The sequence below is a fragment of the Euprymna scolopes genome, chromosome 20, assembly GCF_053919585.1.
Source record: "Euprymna scolopes isolate OS-2025 chromosome 20, ASM5391958v1, whole genome shotgun sequence".
In the NCBI taxonomy this organism is placed as follows: domain Eukaryota; kingdom Metazoa; phylum Mollusca; class Cephalopoda; order Sepiida; family Sepiolidae; genus Euprymna; species Euprymna scolopes.
Window position 1 is genome coordinate 6,847,781 of NC_136501.1, and position 13,189 is coordinate 6,860,969.

The 13,189-nt window shown below is 33.6% G+C and overlaps 1 pseudogene; it reads left to right on the plus strand.

The window, feature by feature from the left end:
* Positions 1–3,749: 3,749 nt before the first annotated feature.
* Positions 3,750–3,866, plus strand: LOC145241697 (5S ribosomal RNA; annotated as a pseudogene).
* The last annotated feature ends 9,323 nt before the right edge of the window (positions 3,867–13,189 follow it).

A 13,189-nucleotide genomic window follows, 5' to 3' on the forward strand; every position in this document is an offset into this window, starting at 1 on the left:
TATATATATATATGAATGTATGTCGCTGCCTCTACTATTATATTTATAAAAGCAACTTTGTCTGTGTGTGAGTTCGTTTCTTATTGATTCGAAAACGGTTGTGCCGATTTCTATGAAATTTCACACGAAGGTACTTTATGTGCTTGTCAGTGTTCTTAGATAGGATTTGTATCTGAATGTCTCCAACAAGTAATTTTGACCTAAGTTAACACCTTACACAGCCTAACATCACAAATGCATCGAAGAAGTTTTATTAGCACACAAGCCGAAAGACCTGACATATAAAATCAACAGTAGGTTCTTTTGTTTTGTTTTTACCAGGTAGTCACCACTTATCAAGGCCCGGAAGCCACTCAGGAATAAGGGTTATTGCGTGTACAGTAATCAATGGGATAGTATCATAGTAATCGTTAGTATTGGAGTGTCTTACTTAAGGGGGCGGTTCATCAGGAATTTGTTTATGTTAGACTTGAAGACATCCAGGTTGTAGTCAGGTGGGAAACAGGCAAATGGAAGAGAGTTTCATAAGCGTGCACTTCTAAGAAAGAAGCTTTGTTCATGGAATCTACGTTTTGGTTTTGGCAGCGCTAAAGTGTGGGGAAATAGGTTCTTTGATATGGCAAGGATGCGTTTAAAATGAGTGTTCCTGTTTAAGACATAATTGCACCATAATACTTGAATTTTTTATTTTAAACTTAAATTCAAGCCATTATTACTGCACAACAAGTGAAGCAAAGCAAATAAAATCAAAAGTAGGGCCTTTGATATGATTCCAAATAAATGTTTCTATTTTGAGCACAATTTAAGTATGATAGTTGACTTTTGCATTTTATACTTTAATGCAACCTATTATATAGAAAATAATTTTATAAAGTCAACAGTAGGTTCTCTACAGTGCAATGTAGACTAAAATGCATTGTTAACACTCCTGGACAGGGTTCAAAAGAGAGTTGCCAACTTGATAGGTCCTGAACTGTCATCTAAACTTCAGCTTCTGTCCCATCGACGAAATGTTGCATCCCTAGTATTTGAATGGCGAATGCTCTGACGAACTACAAGCACTTGTACCCTCTCGACGTAAATACCCCCGACAAACCCAACAAGCAGCTAAATCTCACCCCTTCACAGTAGAGATCCCTAGGTGTAAAAAGGCCTTCTACTTCAATAGTTTCTTCCCTAGAACTGCTAGACTTTGGAGCTCCTTTCCGGGATTCTGCTTTCCCAACTGTACTGACATGCAGAAGTTCAAGTGTAATGTGAACAGACATCTTATTGCTCATCTCCCTTCGTAATATCTATGCAACTTCTGTCCCCGATAGTAGCCCCCTATTTCAAAATGACACTGCATTATTTGGAGTGAAACTTGAATTAAGATAAATAAAAAATTAAGAATTAAGTCACTGCAAGAGGCATGTAAGCTTCCTCGCCAACTAGGGCAGGCAATCAATCGATTTGATTGAAAAATAGGTGATTTCACCGACAATAAAATGTGGGAGTGTAAAACATTCGTTGATCATCATTCAATCCCGAGCAACGTTGGGTCACCTTGCTAGTGCGTATAAATACATATATATAATATTAAATGAAAGACAAGAAATAACAGTTATATATAACTTTATTATATCGTTAGAACAATTGAGAAAAGCTAAGGGGAAAATTAAGAAAAAAAACTCAAGGCCATGGCATTTCGAAGCTAAATGCTTCTCATCAGAAGAGGAGAAGTGCCAGAATTATACAAAATGCAAATATAGATAAAACCGTCTTAATGACATTTAGAAATGAAATGAAAATGAAGGAATAGGATAAAATGGTAAAAAGTAATTAAAAGTTGGTACAATATGTAAGGGCAAAATATAAGGGTAGAATATATATATATATATATATATATATATATATATATTAGTGATGGGACGATTCCAATATTTTTCTCAATTCCGATACAATTACTGAGTCTGTTATAAATTCCTGATTCTGATACAATTACCGATTCTGATTTCGATTCTGTTTAGATCTCTAAATATTTAACTACAAAGTAGTCATTTTTCCCAATTACCATAAAAAGAAATGTTAAATGTGCAAATATATTTTCTAAAACGTAAAAAACACACTTGTGGGAGACGATCTATGGCTTTTAGTTTTTTTGGTAATTCAAAATTATTAAATATTTATTATTTTATTATTATTACCAGAAGTGAAAGATCTTGTTTTAAAGAAAATCAGATAAAAAAAGAGAATTAAAAGAATCGTTTTTAGCATCGGAAAATATGCACAAATTTTCCCAATTCTGATATCTCTGCTTTATCGTTACTTTCATCGCAGGTGCTCGACTCAGCTCCAATCCATTCCCCCTCCCCTTATAAAACTTTTGTAACAAATATTCGTTTAACTGCAACAACCATCAACAATTTCCCTTACTCTCTATTCATGCCTAAAACTAAACATAAATTCCATGAGCAGAGTTTCTTTCTTAGAACTGTTTGTCTATGGCACATGGAAGCTACTGCTTCCCGACTGACTATAACTTTGTCCTTTTTAAGTTCAATGTAAATAAGTTTTTGTTGAACCGTGCTCTTAAAGCCCTACCCAAATTCCACCATCACTGATCGTCATTGAATTCTCAACAACTACGTAACATTTAACCCTTATTCTTGAGTGGCCTCCCAGCCTTGTAGTAAAAAAAACAAAAACATGTGCAGCAGTTCTTCACTGAAGAAAGAAGTCAGTGAAACGTTATGTAAAAAAGGGAACATTCGAAAGAAACAGGGATAAAAAGGAGAACATTGTCTGCCCAGAAGGTGCCATGGAATTTCCACGCGTCTTGCTAGTATATAATGTTATGTATAGATTTTCAGTATTTACTTCAATAGTGCTCAATACGTAAGCAGAGCCGTGTAGGTAAATTGGTGCTTCTCTATTATAAGAGCGAAATTCGTAAATCAAAATATTGAATTTTAAATAAAACTAATGATATTTACTGAATTTTCATTTCGTAGTAATGAGCATATCCAAAAATTACGAAATTGATAAGGTAAAAATTCAAGTATTAATGAAAACAGTTTTCAAAGAGAATTAGCGAAAATGAATTTTTGCTAAATTGGCCAATGTTTTTCAGTTTAAAAAAATAATTAAAAAATGAATTTTTGCTAAATTGGCCTATGTTTTTCAGTTTAAAAAAATAATTACCTCCCTTGTTATGAGCTGAACCCTCTTGATTATTTATTTTTTTTAAGCAGAAATAAGTTTTCACAATTTTTTAATTGTCTTACGACATGACAATAAAGTAGATCTTATTGATTTTACTTGAAGTTCAATATTTCGATTTTCGAATATTGCTCTAATAACGAGGAAGAACTAATAAGCTATATGGCAATTAAGCTACAAGGGTGACAAGTAGAAAAGTCTGTGTAGCTTAATTGCCATATATTTTAATAAATTAATAATATATATATATATATATATATATATATATATATATATATATATATATATATATATATATAACTACTTAATTTACTCACATAAATTTATATACGAAAGTATAGATTTATGCGTAAACTTTAAGTATTTACTTCAAAAGTGCTCAATATGTAGGTAGAGCTAGTTAGTAAGTTATAAAATGTATATGGCGATTAAGCTACACTGAATACACTGCGTTTCATCCACTCTAGGATTCAGTGTAGCTTAATCGCCATATACATTTTATAACTTACTACATATATATATATATATATATATATATATATATATATATATACGGCATAATCACGTTGACACACCGGTTCTCACCAGATCATCGAAGTTAAGCAACGTTGAGCCTGGCTAGTACCAGATGGGCGACCATTTGGGAATTCTAGGCACTGTATGTGCTCTCCGCTTATCTCGGCATTGTTTGCAGTCGTCCTGTACCTCAACTTGCCACTGGCATGCAACAATGTTGACTCAGGAGAGGCGTGGTTGGAAACTGCACAACTCTTGCTGCACAAAAATTTCATGCACAGGCACCCTTACAGTGGGTATCCATGGTCTGTCAAGACTGAAGGAAGCCACACAGCCATACATATATAATCCCCAAAACAGTGATTTATGATGAAAAACTGATGATCCTTAGGGCCAGGATCAAAGTATAGTATCTGTTCCGGCAGATACTGCAAGCAAAGACCATACGTGGGGGCAACCCCACATATGACCTTGGTCAATGTAGGGGCAACCCTTCATACCAATTGTCACTATCCAGCTCCCCTACTCCCCGGGGAGTTGGTCCCCATTTCCCCTTCACTCCTCACATTAAAAATTGGCCTTGTGCCTAATTTGCTCGGTGGGGGAGGGAATAAATAGCCTGAAATGGCATTAACATTAGATCTATTGCAAATTCATTAAAGCAAATCGGTTCAGAGATTAATTGACCTATTTGCAAAATAATTTTCCTACCAAGGACAAAAAAAATCATTTTTTTTATATAGTTTTAAATGTTAAAAAATTTTCCTGTGTGTGTGTTTCTCCTTCGGTATGATCATTTATCAAGATAGAAATCGCTACAAATTGACCACATTAAAAAACAACAATATTTTAACCTAAAAAAATCCGTCTGTTTTTCTCTTCTTTCTCTTCTTTTTTCTTTTTTCCCTTTGAACGATCATCTTACAGATTAATAGCCTAAAAATGTAAAGAAGTGGTCGACATTCGGGCAGCTAAAAAAAACTCATTGTTTTTGCATCCATATTAATTTTCATTCACAAAAGCTGATTTTTTTTCTCCCCCTAAAATAAAAAATAAATAATAAACTCAAACGAATTCTTCATTTTCTTATCATGTAAGTAATGTTATTTGAACCCGAAACAAATTATTTCCATTGTGAAGCTTTCTCTACTTTTTCCTTCGTCTTTCTTTTGTGTTTGTTTTGTGTGATTTTTCTTTTTTTTTTTTTTTTTTTTTTTTTTTAAATCAGAATGTTCCATTTTTTTTTTTAAATCAGAATGTTCCATTTTTCCCATGGAAGGAACAATGAATTAAAGATTTACCTCCTAAAAATTAACAGGGATTTTAAGAAAGACATTTTTTTTAAAGAAGTTAAAAAAAAAAATATTGCAGCCTGATATTTTTTTTTTTTTTTTTCATAATCTACATCGCCTCCTTTCCTTATTCCAAAATGTCTTTTATTCTAAGAGTTTGTGCAAGTTTCAGAGAATTTCTGAAGAACACAAAATAGTTGTAGCAGCTAAGAGAAAGTCTGAAGTGTGGCTTTTATTTATTTTTTTTTTTACAAAGGGGTCATCACATATCAAGGCCCGGAGGCCACTCGAGGATAAGGGTTAATGTGTACATTATAGTCATTGGGAAAGTTGCATAAAAATCGTTTGTAGAAGTAATTTGGTATAATTAGATTCTTTATTTTGAATAAGAATTTGTTTATGTTGGACTTGAAGATAATGATATTGTAGTCAGCTGGAAAGCAGACCAGCAGAACAGAGTTCCACAGGCGGGCAGTTCTAGACAAAAAGCTTGGTTCATGGAATCCATGTTTAGGTTTAGACAACGATAGAGAGTGGGGGAATTCATTGATAGATGAGACGAGTGCTTTTTGTGAATGATTGGCGAGGAGAGACCATAGATTGGAGCTCAGTCGAGCACTTGCCATACTTCAAATAATCACATTTATCTCGAACATCCTAATTTCAAACAAACTTTATATGAAGATACGTTGCGATATGAGAAGTCATGTAATGTTAGCCTTGTGCAAAACTCATGGCGTAATGGATAAAGTACTAGGTTATTCATTTCTTAGTGACACTTTTCTGGAGGTTGAAGGTTCAATCCTTGTTGCGGGCAATACTAAAAGTAAAATTGCAAATTACTTAAGACTTCTACCTGGTCATGGCTGACGGAATAAGAGCATGTGGATTAAATAAAGTGTTCTGTTCGAAATTTCGTGCAGATTCCCGAGTTTAACAAAAAGATTCTCGAGTTCAACACAACACACCTGAAGAAGGTCGAAGGTTACATTGGCTAAAAATTTGTGAGAATAACATTTAAGATGAGAACAGTGGTCAGAAGAATCCAAATGTTTCAAAGGGTGACTTTGTATTGCAGCAAAGGTGGCGCATCGACGAGCAGGTCAGAATTTATTCTGAGGGGATAGTATGCTCTCGTTGTGTCAATCATGATCAGGTAGACATATTAAGAAATTCGCAAGTGTATTCTTAGGATTGCCCACATAGAGGCTTTAACCTTTAAAACCCTAGAGGAATGTCACCTAGAAATAATTTTAACAAGTACTTAAACCGTTATGCCATGGGTACTTTGTGAGAATAGCACCCAAGATGCAGACAGCAATCCGAATAATAATAAAAAAAATGCAAAAAAGTAAATTACGCTTGTGAATTTTTGAGATAAGGATTGATTATTCGTATTATTTCGATTCATCAGACTACTGCTCTCATCTTGAGGGTGATTTTCACAACGTTTCGGTCGATGCAATCTCCGACCTTCTTCAGATGTATCTTGTCGAACCCAGGAATGTTTCTATCAAACTCAGGAATTTGGACAGAATTTTGAACGGAACCCTTTATTTACTTCATAGGATTAGCATGTTCTTGTTCCGTCAGCCATGACTGGATAGAGGTCCTAAGTAATTCGCAATCGTATTTTTCGGTATGAGTGAGCAAAAAATACAATTACGAATTACTTAGAACTTCTATCCAGTCATGGCTGACGGAACGAGCGTGTGCTAATCATGTGAAGTAAATAAAGCGTTCCGTTCGAAATTCTATTCAAGTGCTAGGTAATATTCATTTTTAAGTGACACTCTTCTGGAGGTTGAAGGTAATACTAGAGTACAATTACGAATTACTTAGGACTTCTACCCGGTCATGGCTGACGGAACGAGAGCACATGGATTAAATAAAGGGTCCTGTTCAAAATTCTGTCCAAATTTCTGAGTCGACAAGATTCACCTGACAAAAGTTGCAGGTTACATCGACCGAAACGTTGCGAAAATGACACTGAGAATAGTTTTCAATAATTCGAAATTGTTATGTTGACATTCATCTTCGTCGCCAACTGTTATGTTTGCAGGTTGAACCAAATAATTTATAAGCAATACAAATGAAGACTCAACAAACAAAGGTAGATTAATAAGAAGTGTATTAAAAAAAAAATATATTTACAGTATATTTACATAATGGTTGTCAAGTAAGAGAGTCTTGGCTGGAGAACATATCTGCTCTCGGCTCGGCCTTCGGTGGCTTCTGGTTAACACACCCTTAGACTAACCGAGTCTTGCTATTTATGTGTAATATTATCCACATATGTAAATGAGTGGGTACCACCACAACAGAAATAATACAAAAAAAGTAAATGTTTAGAAAATTTAACTTTTTTTTTCATCTTTTTTTTTTATGTATTGTAGCCATTTTTCTTTTTGATTTTTTTTTTTTTAAATTATCAACTCCTATGTTTTCACTTTTCATTTTTAGTTTGAATTTCGAAAATTGTATTATGAAATAAACTTTTTAAAATATTTAATTATCTTTTTTCATCTTTGTTTTTTTTTAGGTAAGTGGTACCATGTGTGATTAAACTCTCTACATACAATGCCTGCAAATTTTGTCCGAAATAGCAGCCTCTTGCACCCAAATGGCACAGTGCCTTGTTTGAGGTGAAAAAGCATTTTAAAAAATAGTGAGGTAAGAATTTGTTACGTTTTTGTTGTCTTATTTTTTAAATTGACTCGTTACAGTTATATCTTATCATTTTCTGAGGCCTTATCTATTCCTTTTTTAGAGGGGACGGGAAGAGTGTAGTATCTGTTTTGTTTTCAAGATGCCATCCTCACAACGATTACTTTTTCATTTTTCTTTTGTGGTAAATATCCCTATTTTTACCCAGGCTAAATAGTCAAATATTTGTCTCTTATAAATTTAGAACTTGGCGATTAGTTTAGCAATATCAGAACTTACAACCGTGGGGGGGGGGGGCGGCGCAAGTTACTCCTTCTCTTACTGATGACTGAAAAAAAATGATCAGGATTAAATATTAAAATCGATGAGATCAATTTTTTATCAACACAGATTAATATTGCCTTATCTAACGAGAAAGATGTTCTTTTTATTTTTTGGTAATAAAGCTGATAATAATAAATATGAGCGAGAATTGTTTTTACTTTATATATAATCTTGTGTATGTGTGCATGTGCGTGTGTATGTGTGTGTGTGTGTGTGTGTGTGTGTGTGTGTGTGTGTGTGTGTGTGTAATTCAGTGTTACAAGAGAGATAAATAGATTTCTAAATTAGTTGTGCAAAAGCAAATATATTCTTATTCAATGGACGATACACATTATTTTGCTCATCCGTTGATATCTTAAGTTTCATAAAAACACTGAAAACTGAACCGCAGGGTTAAAGATATCAAATGTGACCGATTCATCAACTAATGATTGAGTTTCCAATATTTTTGCGACAATGAAGGTACAGATGGCTTATTAAAATAATGCATAGTGTCCATATATATATATATATATATATATATATATATATATATATATATATATATATATATATATATATGAACTAGCAGGGTGAACGGCATTGCCCGGTGGTAAAATACGCTTAAATATGATATTTTAATTAATGCAGATTTCATATTTATTATTATATTATATTGGACCCAATTTATAGTAATGATTTAAAAAGTTAAAAGAAAATGACTCGTGTGTTACTATCGAGAATCGAAACCAAAAGGTTTAACTTACGATTTATTTTTTCCTTTCATGCTAATGACTGACCTATGAAGACATGTTTGCTGCAAGGCTAACAATTAAAACAAGAACCAATAGCTACTATGTTACGCATGCATATTCGTAATGCTGTCGTTCGGCCTTCACCTAGCAGAATATATATATATATATATATATTAAATTATATAGATATATATATATATATATTAAATTATATAGATACATAAAATTATATATATATATACATTAAATTATATAGATACATAAAATTATATATATATATATGATGATTGCAACGTCTTGTCAGACGAGTGCCACTCCCTCAGACACTTAAAGTCCATGAGCCCAAAAATGACATTTTTTTTTTAGTCCTACCGGTGAATTCACACGCTCAAGCAGGCATGACACTGAAGACGGCCATTGAGATCAATTATTACATGCTTCCAGCATTTAAAGCCTCCATGCGTCAAAACTTTTCCATTGTCACAGGACCATTTTTATAGACAAATGCCTGAGGGAGTATCTATACACAGATGATGTTACAGAGTCTTAGCTTTGTACGACAGCTCTCTCTCGGTTCAAAATGTTGAGATCCAGCAACAAGCAAGAGCAAGATAGCCAGCAACAACTTAAACTGCAGACCAGCTTAATGCGGGTACTGGTCTCCCGCTTTATGGTTTTTTAAATCAGAGATTTGCTTCTCCTAGAAAGGTTGCCTTCACCATGGCTTACGGGAGCCCTCTCCACCTCAACACACACACACACACACACACACACACACACACACACACACACACACACACACACACACACACACGGTGCTAGTTGGCCGTTGACCCTGAAAAAGTGTTCATTCGCCCTTTGGAAGATCTTGTTTTTAATCCGTCAGGGAGACTAGCCACCCTCCTCACCAAATAAGTCTGGCGGAGGAACCAGTTTAGTCGCCGGTGACCGGACCATGAGGCAGGTAGTACTGGGTTACATGGTACCAGTAGCATATGACCTGATCTGACACACACACATATATAGTAGATGCATATCTGTTGGACACTAAAATGCCTTACTGCAATCAAAACACAACTCTTCTCATTAACTGTGGAATTATTTTTAGATATAAATAAGTTTAGATTGTTTTTTTTTTAATTTGTATTTGTTTGTTTTTTTAATTTTTATTTGTTTTTTTAATTTGTATTTGTTTTATTATTTGTATTTGTTTTTTTTTAATTTTATTTGTTGTTTTTTTAATTTGTATTTGTTTTTTTAATTTGTTTTATTTTAATTTGTATTTGTTCGCAATCACTGCCCAATCCTTCGTTTGTTTGTTTTTTGTTTTTTGTTTTTTTATATTGCATCATTAGGCAACCACGCCAGCCGCCATCATGTGCACACCTTGCAAAAAAAAAAGCTCAATTAAAAGTTGAACATTTTATGTTGATGTAATTAGAGTTTCAGACTTGTTGACCGTTTAAAAACTGACTCACCTCACACCGCCACTCCTTGTTCATAAGCAAAAAACAAGGAAATATGAGTCAGACATTTTGATTTTTGAACAGAGTTTCAAGACAAAATATATTTTGATTCATTTGATATGTATCCTAATATTTATATAGGCTGTCTGTCTGTTGGTATATTAGGCTGTTTGTCTGTCTGTATATCAGGCTTTTTGTCTCTGCCTGTTCGTCAGTAGACCAAGCTGTCTGTCTGTCTGTATATCAGACTGTCTGCCTGTCTGTATATAAGACTGTCTGCCTGTCTGTATATCAGACTGTCTGCCTGTCTGTATATGAAGCTGTCTGTCCTTCTGTCGGTATATCAGGCTGTCTATCTGTCTACCATTCTGTCGGTATATCAGGCTGTTTGTCCGCAATTCTTCAGTTTAAGTAGCATTTCCATCATTAAATATTCGGATTAAATGAATGCATTTGATGAATCTCAGGGAATTTGCGGTTTACATCTTGATGGCAAAGTTAGTTCTGACTGCTAATAAGGATGAAGTTGCCCACCTGGAGTCAGCCTTGCATTGCAACCATCTACAATGATGTGGGCATGTGGAACAAAGTTTCAGTTGAATAAACAGATGTTTGCTTGGTTGTTTTCTTTTAAGGCACATCAACCAATTTTCGTGCTATTTAATCCCGAACTCAGATCTTTTTGTTAAAATTACTTTTTGTTCAAGTCCTTTAATATCATCAAATTTCCTGTCCTAGGGAAAGTACAATTATTTCATACATATGTTGTGTAATACACGTCCTATAAAGCACACACACACACAAACATTCAGCTTTATATATATATATATATATATATATATATATATATATATATATATATATATATATATATATTATGCAGTTAACATCCCGTTTCTCCGTGAGTCTCATTCGGTGCTCGGCAACGCCTGGCGAACAACACAAGCCATCGGATTATACTGAGCCTATGAAAGTCATTAACGAAAATGACCATAAAAGGAACCTGCCCTAATCAAGTCATAACTTTTACTGTTTTTCTTTTCAACGAAAATCGTCGGTATTTACCAAGCGAACAGACCTTATTACAAAAACGACCAAAAGAATTAATAAATTCATAACTTTTACCATTTTGAATTATTTACTTTTCTTTTCCTACTGATCTTTTATGTTTTTTTAAGCTTGTTTTTTTTTTCTTTTTCACAATTGGTCCACCTCCTCAAATTTCTTGGAATTTTATAGATTTCAGCATAATCTAAGAAAAAGAGTGCAGCAATGTAGGCAGAGGGGAAAAATAGGTATCATTGCAACGTCATACTTGAGTGATAGGTTAGTGTTCGTTTATGATGCAGATACCATAAATTCCAAATATAAGAATGATCAGAGCTCAGCCAATCACAATGGACGGAATAAGACAGGAGAGACTTTATTATTTGTGAATTGAAAATGGAAAGATTATGTTATGTGTATGTATATAAAGATCAGTTAATGGCGGTCCAAGTACAATTTGTAGGCAAATATAGAAATTATCCCAGTCTCAACTGGTGGTGGTGGGAGCACTAAATAATGAGAGAGAAAAATAAAAACTTCTTCCTCTGTAGATGTGGCGATCAAGATGGTGTTGCTCATCAGGTGTAATGTAGGATTTTATTATCACGAGTGAATGTGGCAGAAATGGTGGTTGTAAGCTACATAAGATTTTTAGAGTAGATGCATTGAATTTGTATGTGGCATCTGTTGTTGCAAACCTACGGTACTTTGGTCCAGAAGGGAATTTATGCAATCAAAATATTATATTTGTAGTCATCCACATACAATACTGTTTCGTTGTATCACAACTCATCAGTGCGGTTAGACTAGCACCTCTCCCAAGTCAAAGATTGAACCTAAACCACCGCGTTGATAGCCGGCAGTTTTACCCATCAACCCATGGGAGCAGCGCCTGTAAATGACCTTAATAAATGCCCATTTTAAACAAATATTCATCCACCACTTTTATAGTGCTCAAACCGCTTGTTTACAAACAAAAAGGGAGGAGCTTTGCATTTTTCAACCAATTAAGTAGCAGATGAGATTATTTACGATAGTGCTCCACCCAAAGGCTTAATATATGTTTGTAGTAATATATATATATAAGAGCAAATAGTTAATAAAACATGTTAAAAAACACTTTGAAAAAGAGTTTAAAACATATTTAATCTGAAAAGGAAACACTTAATAAGTGGATAGTCCTTAATCCACAGAGTTTCGAAAAAATACTTTCCTTCTCATCAGAGTGTAGGAATTAGCAAAATGCGGGATCGGATTTTGCATACAAAAGTATTTGATGAAACTGCAAGTGAGTCAAAGATCTTACTTGATAACAAAAAGTGAAGCAGACAGAGTATGGTGAAGAAAAAGGTGATTTCACGTGAATGGATAGTCTGGTGAAAGGTAAAGTATCCAATGACGGTAAAATCCAAAAATGTAAATACAAGAAAGTTAATTAAATTTCCATTCGCACAAGTAAAATCCAAGGAAATCGCGTAATTGGAAGATGGTCCAAAATAATCCAAAAGGCCGAAATCCGTGGAATAATTCACAAATATGTACAAGGAAAAGGGGAAAAAAAATTCTAATAATATTAATAAAAGAAAAATAAGATATGCGTTTAACATGGCTGCCGAGACAAAGTGTAATTAATTAAGTGTTTCCTTTTCAAATTAAATATGTTTTTTACACTTTTTCAAAGTGTTTTTAACACATGTTTTATTAACTATTTGCGCTTATTATAAGCTCTATCTCCTATTTGGTTTTATCGAGATTTTACATCTGGTTGAGGTTACTTTATAAATATCAATTCTTTAATATTTATAATATACTTTAGTTTTACCATCTTGGATCAATTTCGTGAATTTAATTGTAATTTTTATTTTATTATATATATATATATATATATATATATATATATATATATATATATATATATATATATATATATATATATATATAT